Source organism: Budorcas taxicolor, chromosome 21, assembly GCF_023091745.1.
Source record: "Budorcas taxicolor isolate Tak-1 chromosome 21, Takin1.1, whole genome shotgun sequence".
NCBI lineage: Eukaryota > Metazoa > Chordata > Mammalia > Artiodactyla > Bovidae > Budorcas > Budorcas taxicolor.
Window position 1 is genome coordinate 38,368,029 of NC_068930.1, and position 19,781 is coordinate 38,387,809.

The 19,781-nt window shown below is 43.0% G+C and overlaps 1 protein-coding gene across 2 annotated transcripts in view; it reads right to left on the reverse strand.

Annotated features, from left to right (window-relative positions):
• The window catches only part of PML (PML nuclear body scaffold), a 51,395-nt gene that overhangs the window by 23,239 nt on the left and 8,375 nt on the right, over nucleotides 1–19,781 (reverse strand). The gene's annotated exons all lie outside the window — the stretch shown is intronic.

The window sequence follows — 19,781 nt, forward strand, 5'->3', positions numbered from 1 at the left end:
ATTAACACATACATGTAATTTAGAAAGACAGTAACAAAAGTCCTACATGCAGGGCAGCAAAAGAGGCACAGATGTAAAGAACAGACCTTTGGACTCTATGGGAGAAGGCGAGGGTGGGATGATTTGAGAGAACAGCATTGAACTATGTACATTCCCATATGTAAAATAGATGACCAGTGCAAGTTTGATGCGTGAAGCAGGGTACCCAAAGCTAGTGCTCTGGGACAACCCAAAGGGATAGGGTGGGGAGGGAGGTGGGAGGGGGTTTCAGGATGGGGTGGCACATGTATGCCCATGGCTGATTCACGTCTATGTATGGCAAGAAATCATCACAAAATTGTAAAGTAATTATCCTCCGATTAAATAATTTTTTTTTTTAAGCAGAGTTAATCATCATCAGAAGCACCCAGCACTTCTGAATTTCTTTTCTCCACCTCGGAGGCAACCAGGAGAGCATCCTGGGTGCATCCTTCACACCTCTGGCTCTTCAAACCACTTCACATAAATAGTCACACTCTTCTGCTGCTAGCAGAATTCCAAGGACTTGATACATTTCATCCCACTTAATCCTCCGTAGAGTGTCTTAAGAGAATGATTATTATCCTCACTTCACAGACAGAAGAAATCAAGATGTTCAGAGGTTAAATAACTGACTCATACCTACAACAATTTTGGGCAGGTTGATGTTTATTTAAAAAAAAAATCAGATCATGCTAAACGATTATTTTGTAACTTCCTCCTATAATTTAACTTTTGTTCAGGACACTCCTCATCTAGGTCTACAAGCATAATCTTCAGTTCAGTTCAGTCGCTCAGTCGTGTCTGACTCTTTGTGACCCCATGAACTGCAGCATGCCAGGCCTCCCTGTCCATCACCAACTCCCAGGGTCCACCCAAACCCATGTCCATTGAGTCAGTGAGGCCATCCAACCATCTCATCCTCTGTCGTCCCCTTTTCCTCCTGCCCCCAATCCCTCCCAGCATCAGAGTCTTTTCCAATGAGTCAACTCTTTGCATGCGGTGGCCAAAGTATTGAAGTTTCAGCTTCAACAACAGTCCTACCAATGAACACCCAGGACTGATCTCTTTTAGGATGGACTAATGTATTTAATAGATCCATTACATTCCAGATGGACCACACTGACTCAGTCATTCTATTAATAATGCATTGGATCAGTTTAGTGGAAGACAATTTTTCCACGGGGTGGGTGGGAGGGGTGTCTGCAGGGGAGGGGGGATGGATTGGGGAAGGGGTGGCAAAGGGTGGTTCAGGCAGTAATGAGAGTAATGTGAAGCAGCAGATGAAGCCTCCTTTGCTCCTCGCCAGTTCCTAACAGGTTCTGACCAGGATGGGTCTGCAGCCCAGGGTGTTGCAGAACTCTGTGTTAACGGGCATTCCAGTGATTTCCTGTTTGTGCATTTCCCCCCAATATGGACAATGCTTTATGTAGCCTAATGCATAGATCCTTTTGTTTCTATGAAATATATTATAAAATAATAGAATTGCTAAGAGAGTGTATATTTTAATATATTTTAGCCAGCAGACACTTCCATAGTATTTACTATGTGTCAAGATACTTATAAACATTTCACAAATATCAACTCACTTAATCCTTATAACAATCCTGTGGAGTGGGAATTATCATTGTTCCCATTCTAATGATGGAGAAACTAAGCATGAGGTGCAATAACTTGTTCAAGGTCACACAATTAGAAAGTGACAGAGTCCAGAAGCAAATTGTAGTAGGCAGAATAATGGTGTGCATTCAAGTACTAATTCCTGGAACCTGAATAGGACCCCTCACATGGCAAGAAGGGCTTCCCTGATAGCTCAGTTGGTAAAGAATCTGCCTGTAACACAGGAGACCCCAGTTCAATTTCTGGGTTGGGACGATCCCCTGGAGAAGGGATAGGCTACCCATTCCAGTATTCTTGGGCTTCCCTTGTGGCTCATTTGGTAAAGAATCCACCTGCAATGCGGGAGACCTGGGTTTGATCCCTGGGCTGGGAAGATCCCCTGGAGAAGGGAAAGGCTACCCACTCCAGTATTCTAACCTGCAGAACTCCATGGACTGTAGAGGCCATGAGGTCGCAAAGAGTTGGACTCAGCTGAGCGACTTTCACTTCACTTCATTTCACATGGCAAAAAGGACTTGATAGGTGTGATTACATTAAGGATCTTGAGATGGGAAGATTAGCTTGGATTATCTGGGTGGACCCAGTGTAATCACAGGAGACCTCATAGGGGAAAGAGGAGATAGGCAGGAGAGTGAGAGAGGGAGAGGAAGTGGAGGTCAGAGTGATACTGTCCTGGTGGCTTTGACGGTGGCAGGGGATCATGAAATACAGAATGGAGGCAGGGACTTCCCTGGAGGTCTAGTGGCTAAGACTCTGCTTTCCAAATGCAGGGTCCAGGGTTCGATCCCTGGTCAGGGAACTAGATCCCACATGCCAAAACTAAACATTCCATGTGCTGCAACTAAGACTGGGAGCACTTAAATAAATAAATAAACAATATTTTCTAAAGAAAGAAAAGAATGCAGGCAGCCTCTAGAAGCTGGAAAAGGCAAGAAAATGGACTCTCCTCAAGAGCCTCCCTAAGGAACACTGTTCTACAGACACCTCGATTGTAGCTCAGTGAGACCTACTGCAGACTTCTGACCTCCAGAGGTAAATAACCATCTGTCTGTAATGGTTCAAGCCCCTAAATTTGTGGTAAATTGTTACAGCAACAATAGGAAACTAACTAAAACCCAAGTAGCCTGGCTCAGAGTCCATGCTCTGAAACACTGCATTAAATATTACTCTTCAAATAGCACCAGGAGGACTTCCCTGTGATCTCGTGGTTAAGAATCTGCCTGCCAAGGCAGAGAACATGGGTTTGACCCTTGGTTCAGGAAGATCCCACATGCAGGGAGGTGACTAAGCCTGGGCACCACAACTACTGAAGCCCGTGTGCCCTGCAGCCTGCGCTCTGCCAACAAGAGAAGCCAGTGGAATGAGAAGGCTGAGCACCACAGCGAGAGAACAGCTCCTGTTCAGTGCAACTAGAGAAAGCCTGCAGTGCAGCAACAACGGCCCAGCGTAGCCAGAAGTTCATTAATCAATAAATTAAAAAAATATTACCAGGAAAAATATTAGTTACTTCCCTAGAAATACTGCTGTAACTTACTCTCGCCAGCAATAAGAATAACAAGTAAGCCCATCTAAGGCCAGGAGAAAGGATTTTAGCTGGGGCCACTTTGGTCTCAATTACTGAGATCAACTTGTCCCAGAAATGCCAACAGAGAGCCTGCTGGACAACCCAGTTCCGAAGTCTTGGCACCAGGTACCAGGTACGAGTCCTCAGCTTTGCCAGCTCTCAACCTTCCTAAGTTACCCAAGGTGGTAAGTCCCAGGGCTTGAGCCTCTTGATCAAACAGAGGAGACTTATTTCACACTAGCAAAGCTTCTCTGGAGACAGAAAAATGTGTGGAAAGGAGAATGAGGGTCACTACTGGGTCATGAGCCTTCAACACCTCCAGCCTCAGCACACTGGATCTAAGTAACAGCCTCATCTAGCCTGTGAGGCAGGGCCAGTGACTGAGGTAAGTGGTAGTGGGGAGCAGAGAAAAAAGCTGGGCAGATGCGGATCTGACCTCAGCTCTGTGTCCTTCCTTGGCAGGTCATGTAACCTCTCTGGACCTTGGTTTTCTTATCTGTAAAATACAGGTAATTCCCACCTCATATGGGAGTGCTACTACTGCTGCTGCTAAGTTGCTTTAGTCGTGTCCGACTCTGTACGACCCCATAGATGGCAGCCCACCAGGCTCCCCCGTCCCTGGGATTCTCCAGGCAAGAACACTGGAGTGGGTTGCCATTTCCTTCTCCAATGCATGAAAGTGAAAAGTGAAAGTGAAGTCGCTCAGTCATGTCCGACTCTTCATGACCCCATGGAATGCAGCCTACCAAGCTCCTCCGCCCATGGGGTTTTCCAGGCAAGAGTACTGGAGTGGGGTGCCATCGCCTTCTCCATGTGGACAATTAGATAGGCTATAGACATAAAGGGAGAACTAGAACCAGCTGTCATTTTCTCAGCTTTGGGTCCATGGGAGAGGGGCTGAGTCTGTGGTGAGTGTCCCTTTCTCAGAAAAGGTGCTCCATAGGGATTTCCCTGGTGGTCCAGTGGTTAAGACTTCACCTTCCAATGCAGGGGGTATATGTTCCCACATGCCTCCTGGCCAAGAAACCAAAACATAAAACAGAAACAATATTGTAACAAATTCAATGAAGACTTTAAGAAATAGTCCACGTTAAAAAAAAAACAACAAACTTAGAAAAAAAGAAGAGTGCTCCAGGCTGGGAAGGGGACCCCTAGAGTGGCCTGGCTGGAGGGAGAGCAAAACTTGCCGGGTGGACCACAGTCTCTGCTGGGTCCTCTTCTTTGGCCCCTTCTGCCCCAAGTGCGGTCTCCCAAGGGAAACCAGCCACCACTCCCCTTCTGCAGTCAAATACTCTACCACTGAGTGATACCCCCACCACGCCCCCTCTGGATGGAAGGAGACAATTAGCTTCAGGTCTCTCTCTGTTTGGGGCCTTACAACAGACACCCTGGGGCCCAAAGCCCCCAACTTTCTGCTAAGACTGAGGTGCAGGCTCTGAATTAGAATGACCCCTCACGGGGCTGCCACCCAAGACCATGAATGATTTCCTTGGCTTAGCTGTTCATTCAAAAGACACTGAGCACTTCCTGTGTGCTTGGCATTTTTAGGGGTGACAGAGGTGAGATGGGCACCTGCCCATAGGAGCTCCATGATAAGGATCTGGACTTCATGCAGAGAGGTGTAGCTCTGGAGAGCAAAAGGGCACTCATTTACTCCTGGAATACTCAAAAGAACGAACTAAAACACCACAGAATCAATACGCCAGAATTAAAATAGCTTAATTCTATTCCAGCAAAGCAAACGAAAAGAAAATATGGTAAATATTTTCCAGTCCCCATTCACAATGGCAATTTTTAAAATGCTAAAAAAAAAAAAACAAAACCTAGACATAATCCTAACAAGAAACGTGTAGAACTTATATAGACTAAACGACAAAAAACCCACTAAGAGAGAAAGTCTAAAAAAAAGAGTGTATCAAGGTCCCAACTACAGAGACTATTGGAAGGTTGTTGAATCATGACGCTGGGATTCTTGGCCCCCGAAGGAGAAGAATTCAATCTGGGGCCAGAGATGAGGCTCGATCGCTCAGAGCTTTTGTGTAATAAAGTTTTATTAAAGTATAAAGGAGATAGAGAAAGCTTGTGACACAGGCATCAGAAGGGGGCAGAAAGAGTGCCCCCCTGCTAGTCTTCAGCTGGATGTTATATAGTCACCAGCAGTCTGTTAATGAAAGAAAGGAATGTCTCAAAACTCAGAATGGCACCAGGCCCTTCACTCATAAGATGCATTTTGGGATAATCTTGGCACCAAACGGTTTATCTTGGGCCATAAAATGATTAACTTGAATCCTGAAGAAGGGCAGAGCACCATACAAATAGTGTCATTTACATAGATTAGAGGAACAATATCGGAGTATAACATACTGGTATATCAAGTAGCTTCTGAGCCAAAAGGCGAGACTTGAAGACAGAGTTTGGGGTAAATGCATAGTATATTAGCATAGCTTAAGATAAACATTTCCATAAGAAAAAGGCATTGGTTAACTTCAGGTGAAACCAGGTGTCACTATGGCAACACAGAATTTTTAGAGAAACTTCCTTTTAAATTTGTGTAGATAAGGAAAAAATATTGCTAGTTTGTTTCCTCCTGCCTCTTAAGAGAGAGAAAAATGTCTGACACTTGCAGGCTATTTCCTCTGGAGACCCCTGGCCTTCCTGCCTGTTACCCTCTCACTATTATTAATTTTTCCAAAGTTAATATAAAGGTTTGAAGCAATTTTAGGCAAACTACGAATGAGATTTTAAAGCAATTAAAACATTTTTTAAATTATTATTATTTTTGGCTGCACTGGGTCTTCGTTGTGGTGTGTGGGCTTTCTTTAGTTGCAGAGTTGGGGGGTTCTCCAGTTTCAGAGCATGGGCTCTAATGCACGTGGGCTCTCTAGTTGTGGCACATGGGTTTAGTTGCCACTCAGTATGTGGAATCTTAGTTTTCCGACCAGGGATCGAACCTGCATCCCCTGTATTGGGAAGGCAGATTCTTAACCACTGGACAACAAGGGAAGTCCCAAGAATGAGATTTTAAAACTTAACCAATTGATTCTAGATTTCACATGAAGGAGTAAACAGATCAAATAGCTAAGAAAACTTATGAAAAATCCGTGTAAGGATAGGGATTTTTAGTGCCACTGACAACATTACAGAACTACCACTATTAATGTACTGGTCTAATAGCCAAGAGAAAGATCAGCACAACAGAAAGCCCTGAAAGAGACCCTGTCATCTATCAGAATACAGCATTTTACATAATGAAAAAGAGCATCCCAAACTAATGGACATTAAAGGGGTTTTCAACAATTTTATCAGGAAAACTGGTTACGGGAGGGGGCAGATAAATCAAGTTAGAGCTTTGCCTCATACACTACAACAAGATATATTTTTGATGAATCAGACTTAAATATGAAAAATAACACCATGGGGATATAACAGTTGGCTATTTACTCTCATGATGGTAAAGACCTTATAACCAAGGAAGAAAAAAAATCATACAATCAACAGATGGAGTCGCCTGAAAATTCAAAATGGTCTATTTTTTGAAAAGACATGCATGAGCTCCTATTTTAAGGAAATTACACTTTGTGACACTCAGGGATGTTCATTCTGTTTTAGATAATTATAGAGACAGCAGGAAGGAAAGGAAAAATTCTATACTGATAGTAGTTACCTCTTTCTCTTCCTCCCTCCCCCTTTTTATGTACTGAGATTTTCCAAAAGTTTCCATAATCAATTCTAAACAAAGGCTTTTGGACTTTAAATAGGAAGCAATGGGGAACCAACAGAGAACCCATTCCAACTGGGAATTACAACAAAGCTCTATCTCTTCTGTTTTGTGACACGTTGTTCGGTTTACTCCGTTATGACTGGGCAGTGAATTGACTGCACTATGACTATTTAAACAGAAGCTCCAGTAAGTTCCCTGGGTTCTCAGTCTTCCCATTCCTAAGCTGCCTGTGTCTAAACATCCACACCAGAGGCCACTCGACCGTGGACAAGGCATCTGGAGCTCTTCCATGATTCCTATCTATGAGACCATGAGTGAGTGAATTACGTTCTCTCTCTGAGTCTTAATTTCCCCACCTATACAATACGGACAAAGATTCTGTCTCACAGATGGTTACAAAGATGAGAGGCTGGTGTATGGGAAGCAAGCAGCACAGTGCCAGGTACACACTGGACATTCTGGAGTTGTGGAAGAAGACAAGACATTAAGCACATAGCGGGGCTGTGTGTGCGGGGAGGGGGGCTAGCCCTGCTGCTGGTGGGTGAGCCTCTCAACCTTGGGCAGTAAGGAAATATAAGCACTGAGTGTGGTCTCTGGACTGCTCCCTTCCCAGTATGGACATGCCACCCTAAACCAGCCTCACCTTCCAGGAGGACCACAGCGGCAAGCCACTTTCGCTGTCCTAGGAATCTTGCATCCTCAGAATGCAAGAAGCAAAAATCCTATGAAATCAGGACCCGTGGAGGAGAGCTGGCCCCAGAGCAAAATTCCAGGGCAGGGCCTGGCTTGGTGAATGGTGACAGAAAACTGTCCACGTCACACCCCCATCTCAACAAGGTGACTGGGAGCTTTCACTTCTGTGGAGTAGTGAAAGGAAAGGCCTCCTTTGAAAATTCAAATAATTAGCTAGAGGGGAATTAAAGGGCTCCATTAGTCATTTGCATGACTAATGCAGTATGAATGCATTTAACGGGACTGGTTTCCTGCTATCTCCAGGGTGACACAGTTGAGGAAATAAGATTTCTGAAGCCAGGAGAGGAGATGCATAGTTGGAGATGCCAAGATGCTCAAAGAGACTGAAAGCATTATCCATTAACTAGCCATTGGCTGAGGGTGTGGTGGCAGAGATGGGGAAACCTGAGGTCTTAGGAAGATAAGAGAAGTTAGGAAAGAGGGGAGAAGGAAGCCTTGTCTATTTCCCACTGTCTCCTTATACTGGCCCCACAACCAAGAAAGAGGAAGAGAAAATTTGTACTTTTCCTCCCCCACTATTTTCTGTGTAGGTCTCTGCTTTCAAGATGAGGCGGTCAGTGTTCTGTTGGGCCATGTCACTCATTCAGCAGGAGCCCTGCTGCATGGGATCCCGGCCTCCCCTTCTCTCTTTAGGGCAGTGAAGGGAACTAACATCCAAAGGCCACTCAAGCCAAAGATCAAGGGGAATTCCAGACTCCTCCCCTCCTAGACTGCTTCAACAATTACTCATCGTTAAGTCTTATTAAATTCTATCTTCCTTTACTTAAATATAATTACTGAATACCAACTATGTTGCAGCTATGCGGCTAGAATGTAGAGATGACTAAGGCAGAATTCTAGTTCCTAGATCTGTCATACCAATTCCCAACAATACTGCCTTTGTTCTTGCCCCAATTATGACTTTGATGCCTTTAAGACTGTCCCTTTGTAGGCCTCCTTGGTCTCTCCAGTCAACCCTTCCTCCACATAGTATTTCTAATATGTAATTACCATCATTAGCTTAAGTGATTGCAATGATGCCCCTTGGAAGTACTGCCAGAATAGTTATCAAGTGCAGGAAATATTTTAAGTGACGTGTGAAAGTAAAAGTGAAGTTGCTCAGTCGTGTCCGACTCTTTGTGACCCCATGGACTGTAGCCTCCCAGGTTCCACCATCCATGGGATTTTCCAGGCAAGAATATTGGAGTGGGTTGCCTTATGTTAATGAAGGAGATTCAAGTTTGAGCAAACTTAGATCACTTGGGCAAATTCATTGAGTTGTATAATAATACACTATAATTATATAGTATTGAATACTAGTCAACATGAACATGATTTCGATTTAATTGTCAGTAAATCTTGCAAGACAACAAGACAAAGTTTATCACATAGATAGTAATTATCAAGCTATTTTAATTTCTGCTTTATTGACTATGCCAAAGCCTTTGACTGTGTGGATCACAATAAACTGTGGAAAATTCTGAAAGAGATGGGAATACCAGACCACCTGACCTGCCTCTTGAGAAACCTATATGCAGGTCAGGAAGCAACAGTTAGAACAGAACATGGAACAGACTGGTTCCAAAGAGGAAAAGGAGTACGTCAAGGCTGTATATTGTCACCCTGCTTATTTAACTTCTATGCAGAGTACACCATGAGAAACGCTGGGCTGGAAGAAGCACAAGCTAGAATCAAGATTGCCAGGAGAAATATCAATAACCTCAGATATGCAGATGACACCACCCTTAGAGCAGAAAGTGAAGAACTAAAGAGCCTCTTGATGAAAGTGAAAGAGGAGAGTGAAAAAGTTGGCTTAAAGTTCAACATGCAGAAAACGAAGATCATGGCATCAGGTCCCATCACTTCATGGGAAATAGATGGGGAAACAGTGGAAACAGTGTCAGACTTTATTTTGGGGGGCTCCAAAATCACATCAGATGGTGATTGCAGCCATGAAATTAAAAGATGCTTACTTCTTGGAAGGAAAGCTATAACCAACCTAGATAGCATATTGAAAAGCAGAGATATTACTTTGCCAACAAAGGTCCGTCTAGTCAAGGCTATGGTTTTTCCAGTCGTCATGTATGGATGTGAGAGTTGCACTGTGAAGAAAGCTGAGTGCCGAAGAATTGATGCTTTTGAACTGTGGTGTTGCAGAAGACTCTTGAGCGTCCTTTGGACTGCAAGGAGATCCAACTAGTCCATCCTAAAGGAGACCAGTCCTGGGTGTTCATTGGAAGGACTGATGCTGAGGCTGAAACTCCAATACTTCGGCCACCTCATGCAAAGAGTTGACTCACTGGAAAAGACCCTGATGCTGGGAAGGATTGAGGGCAGGAGGAGAAGGGGATGACAGAGGATGAGATGGCTGGATGGCATCACCTACTCGATGCACATGAGTTTGGGTGGACTCCAGGAGTTGGTGATGGACAGGGAGGTCTGGCGTGCTGCACTTCATGGGGTCGCAAAGAGCTGGACACGACTGAGCAACTGAACTGAACTGAACTGAATTTCAATAAATAAAACGACAATTTCGCCTGCAGTGCAGGAGGCCTGGGTTTGATCCCTGTGTTGGGAAGATCCCCTGGAGAAAAGAAAATCTACCCACTCCAGTATTGTGGCCTGGAGAATTCCATGGAGTCCATGGGGTCGCAAAGAGTCAGACATGGCTGAGCGACTTTCACTTTTACTTTATGGGGGCTTCCCAGGTGGCGCTAGTGGGTAAAGAAGTCTCCTGCCAGTGCAGGAGCTGCAGGAGACACAGGCTCAGTCCCTCAGTCTGGAAGATCCCCTGGAGAAGGAAATGGGAATCCACTCAAGTATTCTTCCCAGGATAATCCTATGGATAGAGGAACCAGGCAGACTACAGTCCATGGGGTCGCAGACTCGGACACAACTGAGCATGCATGCACGTATGGAACTTAATACTTTATTAGTTAAGGGACATAGGATATAAAGAGGCAGCTCTTCTATTTAGTTGTACCAATCTCAAAATACCTCTCCAACTCTAACAGCTTTGACAGAACAAATGCAAAGCAGGTATTTGTTACGCAGTTCAATGACTCTAAAGTTAATCATTAAATGTAAATAGAATCTGGGGACATAGAAAACAAGTAGTAATTCCTTATGTGACAAACAATTTTGACATTCTCAAGTTCTTTTATAAAAATGTGTATAAAATGATTTTATGTAGTTTTGATGTCTACTGTGGTTCTGATCTTTGTTGTTCATTCAATACTCATTAAACATATACAACTAACTCCAGTATTCCTGCGTAGGAAATCCCATGGACAGAGGAGCCTAGTAGATTCCAGTCCATGGGGTTGAAAAGAGTCGGACATAATTTAGCAACAGAAGTACCACCACAATTACTCTTATAAAAAAGATAATAAAATGATTTTATGTAGCTTTGAGGGTCTACTGTGGTTCTGATCTTTGCTATTCATTCAAAACTCATTAAACATACACGTTTCCCCCAAACTGTAGTAATACTGTTAAGATTATTAATCTGAAAAACAATAAAATCATAAATTTAAAACTGTAATACTAAAGGTAACAGAGCAAGAAGAAAATCAGTAAGAGGAAGAAAGAGGAGGAGGGGTAACATAAGAAATTTTCACTGAAATAGAACTTTTAGACTAAAGGAGCAAGATAGGGTCTAGAATAATTTGATGCAAAATGCTCAACACTAAGACAGCTTGGTTAAATTAATAAATCTCAGGAATGAAAAGTATCTTTCGGCATCAAGACAGAAAAAGCAAATGAATCTGCCCTCAGGACTCTCCTGGTGAACATTTGATGCTGAACAATAATTCAGCAAAGTCTATAAAGCGCTAAACAAATGACATCTGGACATCACCAGATGGTCAACACCGAAATCAGAGTGATTATATTCTTTGCAGTTGAAGATGAAGAAGCTCTATACAGTCAGGAAAACAAGACTAGGAGCTGACTGTGGCTCAGATCATGAACTCAATATTGCAAAATTCAGACTTAAATTGAAGTCGGGAAAACTATTAGGCCATTAAGGCATGACCTAAATCAAATCCCTTATGATTATACAGTGGACGTGACAAATAGATTCAAGGTATTAGATCTAAAAGATAGAGCGCCTGAAGAACTATGGACAGAGGTTCGTGGCATTGTACAGGAGGCATGATCAAGACCATCCCCAAGAAAAAGAAATGCAAAAAAGGCTAAATGACTGTCTGAGGAGGCCTTACAAATAGCTGAGAAAAGAAGAGAAGTAAAAGGCAAAGGCGAAAAGGAAAGATATATCCATCTTAATGCAGAGTTCCAAAGAAAAGCAAGAAGAGATAAGAAAGCCTTCCTAAATGAACAATGAAAACAAATAGATGAAAACAATAGAACGGGAAAGACTAGGGGTCTTTTCAAGAAAACTAGAGATACCGAGGGAACATTTCATGCAAAGATGGGCACAAGAAAGGACAGAAATATTATGGACCTAACAGAAGCAGAAGATATTAAGAAGAAGTAGTAAGAATACACAGAACAATACTAAAAAGATTTTAATGACCCAGATAATCACAATGGTGTAATCACTCACCTAGAGCCAGACATTCTGGAGTGTGAACCAAGTGGGCCTTAGGAAGCATCACTATAAACAAAGCTAGTGGAGGTGATGGAATTCCAGTTGAACTATTTCAAATCCTAAAAGATGATGCTGTTAAAGTGCTGTGCTCAATATGCTAGCAAATATGGAAAACTCAGCAGTGGCCACAGGACTGGAAAAAAAATCAGTTTTCATTCCAGTCCCAAAGAAGGGCAATGCCACAGAATGTTCAAACTATCGCACAACTGCACTCATTTCACATGTTAGCAAAGTAATGCTCTAAATTCTCCAAGCCAAGCTTCAATAGTACATGAACTAAGAACTTCCAGATGTTCAAGCTGGATTTAGAAAAGGCAAAGGAACCAGAGATCAAACTGCCAATGTCTTCTGGATCATAGAAAAAAATAGAGAATTCCAGAAAAACATCCACTTTTGCTTCACTGACTATGCTAAAGCCTTTGACTGTATGGATCACAACAAACTGTGGAAAATTCTTCAAGAGATGGGAATACCAGACCACCTTACCTGCCTCCAGCAAAACCTGTGTGCAGGTCAAGAAGCAACAGTTAGAACTGGACATAGAATAATGGACTGGTTCAAAATTGGGAAAGGAGTACAGTAAGGCTGCATATTGTCACCTTGCCTATTTAACTTACATGCAGAGTAATCATGCAAAATGCTGGGCTAAATGAAGCACAAGCTGGAGTCAAGGTTGCTGGGAGAAATATCAATAACCTCAGACATACAGATGACATCACCATTATGGCAGAAAGTGAAGAAGAACTAAAGAGCCTCTTTTGAAGGTGAAAGAGGAGTGTGAAAAAGCTGGCTTAAAATTCAACATTGAAAAAATGAAGATCTTGGCATCCAGCCCCATCACTTCATGGCAAATAGATGGGGAAACCAGGGAAATAGTGAGAAACTTTATTTTCTTGGGCTCCCAAATCACTGCAGATGGTGACTGCAGCCATGAAATTAAGACACTTGTTCCTTGGAAGAAAAGCTATGACAAACCTAGATAGTGTATTAAAAAGCAGAGACATTACTTTACCAACAAAGGTCCATATAGTCAAAGCTATGGTTTTTCCAGTAGTCATGTACGGATGTGAGAGCTGGACCATAAAGAAGGCTGAACGCTGAAGAACTGATGCTTTTGAACTGTGGTGTTGGAGAAGACTCAGGAGAGTCCCTTGGACAGCAAGGAGATCAAACCAGTCAATCCTAAAGGAAAGCAACCCTGAATACTCATTGGAAGGACTGTTGCTGAAGTTGAATCTCCAATACTTTGGCCTCCTGATGCAAAGAGCCGACTCACTGGAAAAGACTCTGGAGGCTGGGAAAGATTGAAGGCAAAAGGAGAAGTGGGCAGCAGAGGATGAGAAGGTTAGGTAATATCACTGACATGAATCTGAGCAAACTTCGGGAGACAGTGGAGGACAGAGGAGCCAGGCACACTGCAGTCAGACATGACTTAGCAACTGAACAAGTCTCATTTTACTTCAATATCTTTTTCTTTTAGTCAAAGTCAAGGAAAATTAAACGTAACATTGCTTAAATAGCAAGCTTCCTTTGAATAATTTAATTCTAAGGGAAAATACAATCTCAGCTCTAAACAAGCAACTTGCAGAATTCTTTTTTTGCAGCTGGGCTGGTTGTTAGTTGAAGACTGCCGGCAAGTGGAGGCTGGGAGTGCCAGGACAGGCTCTGTGCAGACAGAGTCTGCAGTCAGGAAATCTTGTGTCCTGGCCTGGTCCTCGCTCAGATAAGTCCTCTTACTTGGAAATGAGCTCCCTTTCATGTTCTGGCCTCTTGCAACAATTCTTTCTTTCTCAATAATCTTATAGGAGGGTGTGGAACAGAACTACCCCATGACCCAGCAATCCCACTCCTGGGCATATACCCAGGAAAACCATAATTCAAAAAGCTACATGCATCCCAATGTTGAATGCAGCACTATTTATAATAGCCAAGACATGGAAGCAACCTATATGTCTACTGACAGAGGAATGGATAAAGAAGATGGATACAGATACACAATGGAATATTACTCAGCCAGAAAAAGGAATGAAACCACGCCATTTGCAGAGCTGTGGATGGACCCAGAAACTGTCATACAGAAGGAAGTAAGTCAGAGAGAGATAAACAAATGTCATATAACATCGCTCATATGTGGAATCTAGAAAAATAGTATAGATAATCTTATTTGCAGAGGAGAAATAAGACACAGATGTAGAGAACAGAAGTATGGTTACCAAGGGGATAAGACAGGGTGGGATGAACTGGGAGACTGTGATTGGCAAATATATGCACTACTATGTATAAAACAGATAACGAATGATAACCTGTTGTACAGCACAGAGAACTCTACTCAGAGCTATGTGATGACCTAAATGGGAAGGAAATCCAAAAAAGAGGGATATATGTATATGCATAGGAAAAGGCAACTCACTTCAGTATTCTTGCCTGAAAAATCCCATGGACAGAGGAGCCCTGCAGTCACAAAGTGTTGGACACGACTGAGCGACTGAGCACGTATATGTCCAGCTGATTTACTTTGTGTACAGGAGAAACTAACACACCACTGAATAGCAACTATACTCCAACAGAAATTAATTATAGAAAGAAGAGGGCAGATCCAATCAGAAGAGCCCATTCTCTGACCATACTGGAAAAGGCAAAGTTTCCTACTTGAAAAGCACTGCTCCGGTTACCAAGGAGTCAAAGAGCTCCACTCAAGGCTGGCTTCATACCTGTCCCCTGCACTCTGCTTTCTGTGGCCACCGCATGCTGTTGCCTCTGCCCCGAACCCTTCCCTGGGCTGTCCAGGGTGCCTCTCCCTGGACCTGCTGCAAATAATCCCAACTTCTGGTCTTGGGAACCCTTGTCCCAGTGTATCACCTCATCATACTTCTCAAACTCGATTACTTTTTGTTTGTTCAGTTGCTCTGTCATGTCCAGCTCTCTGCGATCCCATGGACTGCTGCTTCCAAGACCCACGCGAGAGGGAGCCCAAGGTGGGGCACCCTCCGCTATTCAAGCAGGCGCCTGTGGCCTTACGTAGACGGTGTAAGCCCCTTGTCTCAGGGCTTTATTTGGCTTTCTATGTAAACCAAGGAATACAGCCTCTTTTTCTCCTCTATTTTCTTAACTGCAAACTCTTTCCTTATCTCTCTCTAAATTTATATATCTCTCTCACCACGGCGTCCCCATTTCGAATTACCCTGGATCCACCAGGGCTGGACCCCGGCACTAGGATGCACAGGCTTCAGTAGTTGTGGTGCGCGGGCACAGTAGATGGAATTCCCCAGCTCTGGAGCATAGGCTTAAAAGCTATAGGGCACAGGCTCAGTTGCTCTGAGGTACGTGGGATCTTCCCAGACCAGAGATCAAACCCATGTCTCTAGCATTGGCAGGCAGATTCTTATTCACTGAGCCACCAGGGAAGCCCTCTCCCCCATGTTTGAGCCTACTCACCCTTCTAGCCCCTGTTGTCCTGTACAGCCTTTACCTGGAGTTCCTAAAATGCAGCAGACATGCTGGAGCCTCTCCGTTTGCACACACTCCCTCCCTTTTCTGCTTCCTTACCTATCAGCCTAAGTATGACACCCCCTTGGAAGCTGTAGTCCCCAACCAGCAGCCAATCCAGGCTGGGCAGGGAGCCTTTCTTGAGCTCACTTGCCCAGTGTTCCTTCTTCCTCCTGTCCTTAAATAGATGCCTGAACACACATGGGACGTTGGCCCTCTGGCAAGGGAAAACATAAGGGAGAGGACAGCTGTCCTAAGGGCAACTATGGGCACAGACTGACCCAGGTGAACAGGCTTCCTCAAAGCCCTTTGCAGCCTTGATTGTTAACTGCAGATCTGGTTGCTTCACCAGACTATGACCTCAGAGGTCGAGGGCAGTATCTGTTTATATTTATACCCTAGCACGTAGCAGAGGGCCTGCTATGTAGTAGGAATGTGGGCTGAAACAATGGACTCCAGAGGCATGGTGACCAAATGCCGAGGGCCCCAGGGAGGACCCTCCCAGGCTGGATTTAGAAGTTTAAAGCTATTTCTGATGCTGCCTCCTAGTGTGAACCGTAAGTGAGCTCAATGTCAAAGGATGGAAAGGTTTATTACTGACTTGTAAGCTGAAGGAAGTTGTGGGTTATGTATGACACTGAGGTGTTGTGCAGAAGAAACATGTTGAGCTTTTCTAATAATCGCTGGTAAAATGTGAAACAATGTGAACTGTGGCTGTGTATGTATGATTTTTAAGTAACATGGTCATCTTTTTGAAGCCATTTACCATGCTCAAGGGAAAAGAATCCTGTCCTCTTTCTGGAAGGACCTCTTTGTACCAGGGGAGAAATCCATCCCTACCCCCACACTAAAAGTGAAGCACTCCATAAGCTACCACCATCCTGGGGCTCTGGCAGAGATCCTGTCCTTATTGCAGGGTGGGAGACACAAACTGTGGTTCATACAACTGCTGCCTATCAGCTACTAAAACTGTGCAATCCAGATGCTTACATTTACATGTGAGCAGACAACACAGAACCACAGGATTTATAGAGAATTAGCAGCCAAAATGAGGACCAAACTGCTTTCTGGCTCACACTGAAAAAAGGGTAATACAGGAAACATAAAACTTCCCAAACTTCTAAGCTTGTTAGGGAGATTTAAGAATATACGTCGAGAAAAGAAGAACAGGCTGACAAGAAAAAGCATCCTAAGGACATTGACCTTATTTGGCAATTAAAAAAAAAAAACATGATTGCTAGGGGAAAAACCTAAAAAAAAACCTCAACATAAGTAGTAAATAGTAGAAAGTAGTCTCAAAAAAAAAAAAAAAAAAAAAAAGCTGGTGGATTAGAAAATCAATTCAAGTACCTACGAGAATCTGGAAGAAAAACGGCAAAGTAACGGAATTAATGGAACTCCTGGTGGGCTACAGGCCACGGGGTTGCAACTGGACATGACTAAGCATACAGAGTGCCACACCGAGTGATGTTAAGTCAGACAGAGAAACACAAATAGCATCTGATATCGCTCATATGTGGATTCCAAAAAATGATACAAATGAACTTATTTACAGAACAGAAATAGAGGTACAGGTGTAAAAAACAAACTTATGGTTACCAGGGGGAACATGGGTGAGGGATAAATTGGGAGATTGGGATTGACATAAACACACTACCACATATAAAATAGATAACGAATAAGAACCTCCAGTTTAGAATAGAGAACTCTACTCACTACTCTGTAATGACCTATTTGGGAAAAGAATTTAAAACAGAGTGGATATATGTGTGCGTATAATTGAGTCATTCTGTTATACAGCAGAAACTAATATCACATTGTAAATTAACTATATTCCAATAAAAAATTAATTTTTAAAAAGCCACACACACACAAATACTTGTAAAAAGAAAAACATAAGCAAATTAACAAAGATCAACACATTAAAAAAAGTAGAATACAATTGGTTTGAGCTGAAGAAAGACTTGAATTTTCAGTTCAACAATGTCAGAGAGGATTACTGAAAAAAGAAAAGACCTATAGCTTGAAGAATCATTTTCAAGAATAAAGAAAAATTACATAAAAAGGGGCTTCCCTGGGGTCAAGTAGTTAAGAATCCACCAGCTAATGCAGGGGACACAGGTTAGATTCCTGGTCTGGAAAGTTTCCACATGCCTCGGGGGCAACAAAGCCTATGTGCCCAAACTACTAAAGCCCGCACTCCTAGAGCCTGTGCTGCTCAAGGAGAAACCACTGCAATGAGACGCCCAGCCCCTCTCTTTGCAACTAGAGAAAGGCTGCATGCAGCAACAAAGAAAAATAAAATAAAAATCTTTTTAACAATCCTTAGCAAAAAAAGAAACAAACAAAACCAATTTACCCAGAGAGGAAAAATAGACAATAATTGACTTTCTCACCTGCAATACCAAAGGCCACAAATTTACAAAGCAAAGCTTATATATTCCAAGATGAAAGACTTGTGATTGTGACCTCAGAATTTTACAACGGCTAAACTTTCCTTTAAATGTGACTCCATGGTCTCACTGCCTGAGGCCTGGGTTTGATCCCTAGTCAGGGAATTAAAACCCCAAGCTGCATGGCACAACCAAAAAACATTACACATACATAAATGTGACAGCAAAAGAATATGCAAGTTAAGATACTCAAGGTTCTGGAAAGTAAGCTCCAAAAATCAACCAGCAAATTTACTTGAAGTATTCCAGTCAACTGGGAAATGAATAACATTAAATAATTGAAGATAGAGGAAGATATTATAGAAAAAAAAATTGTGGGCAACAACACCAATTAGAATCTAAGATTATAAATAACAAGTGGGTTATAATGTGATAATTAACTGCCAATAAAGGATGCTTAGAATAGAAAAGACATAGAAGATTTGGCAATAATCTAGAGATAAAATTTCATGTTAATCCAACTATATCTGAAAGTGGGAATGGAAGGAGAGAAGAAAAAGTACGCTAAAACTTTTATCCTATCTGGAAGTGCAGTTGTAATTTGATTGTGTGGATCACAATAAACTGTGGAAAATTCTGAAAGAGATGGGAATACCAGACCACTTGACCTGCCTCTTGAGAAACCTGTATGCAGGTCAGGAAGCAACAGTTAGAACTGGACATGGAACAACAGACTGGTTCCAAATAGGAAAAGGAATACATCAAGGCTGTACATTGTCACTCTGCTTATTTAATTTATATGCAGAGTACATCATGAGAAACGCTGGGCTGGAGGAAGCACAAGCTGGAATCAAGATTGCCAGGAGAAATATCAATAACCTCAGATATGCAGATGACACCACCCTTAGAGCAGAAAGTGAAGAACTAAAGAGCCTCTTGATGAAAGTGAAAGAGGAGAGTGAAAAAGTTGGCTTAAAGCTCAACATTCAGAAAACTAAGATCATGGCATCTGGTCCCATCACTTCATGGCATATAGATGGGCAAACAGTGGAAACAGTGGCTGACTTTATTTTTCTGGGCTCCACAATCACTGCAGATGGTGATTGCAGCCATGAAATTAAAAGAGGCTTACTCCTTGGAAGGAAAGTTATGACCAACCTAGACAGCATATTAAAAAGCAGAGACATTTTGCCAACAAAGTTCTGTCTAGTCAAGGCTATGGTTTTTCCAGTGGTCATGTATGGATGTGAGAGTTGGACTATAAAGAAAGCTGATTGCCTAAGAATTGATGCTTTTGTTGTGTTGGAGAAGATTCTTGAGAGTCCGTTGGACTGCAAGGAGATCCAACCAGTCCATCCTGAAAGATCAGTCCTGGGTGTTCATTGGAAGGACGGATGTTGAAGCTGAAACTCCAATACTTTGGCCATCTGATGCGAAGAGCTGACTCACTGGAAAAGACCCTGATGCTGGGAAAGATTGAGGGCAGGAGGAGAAGGAGACGACAGAGGATGAGATGGCTGGATGGCATCACTGACTCGATGGACATGGGTTTGGGTGGACTCCGGGAGTTGGTGATTGACAGGGAGGCCTGGGGTGCTGTGGCTCATGGGGTCACAAAGAGTCGGACATGACTGA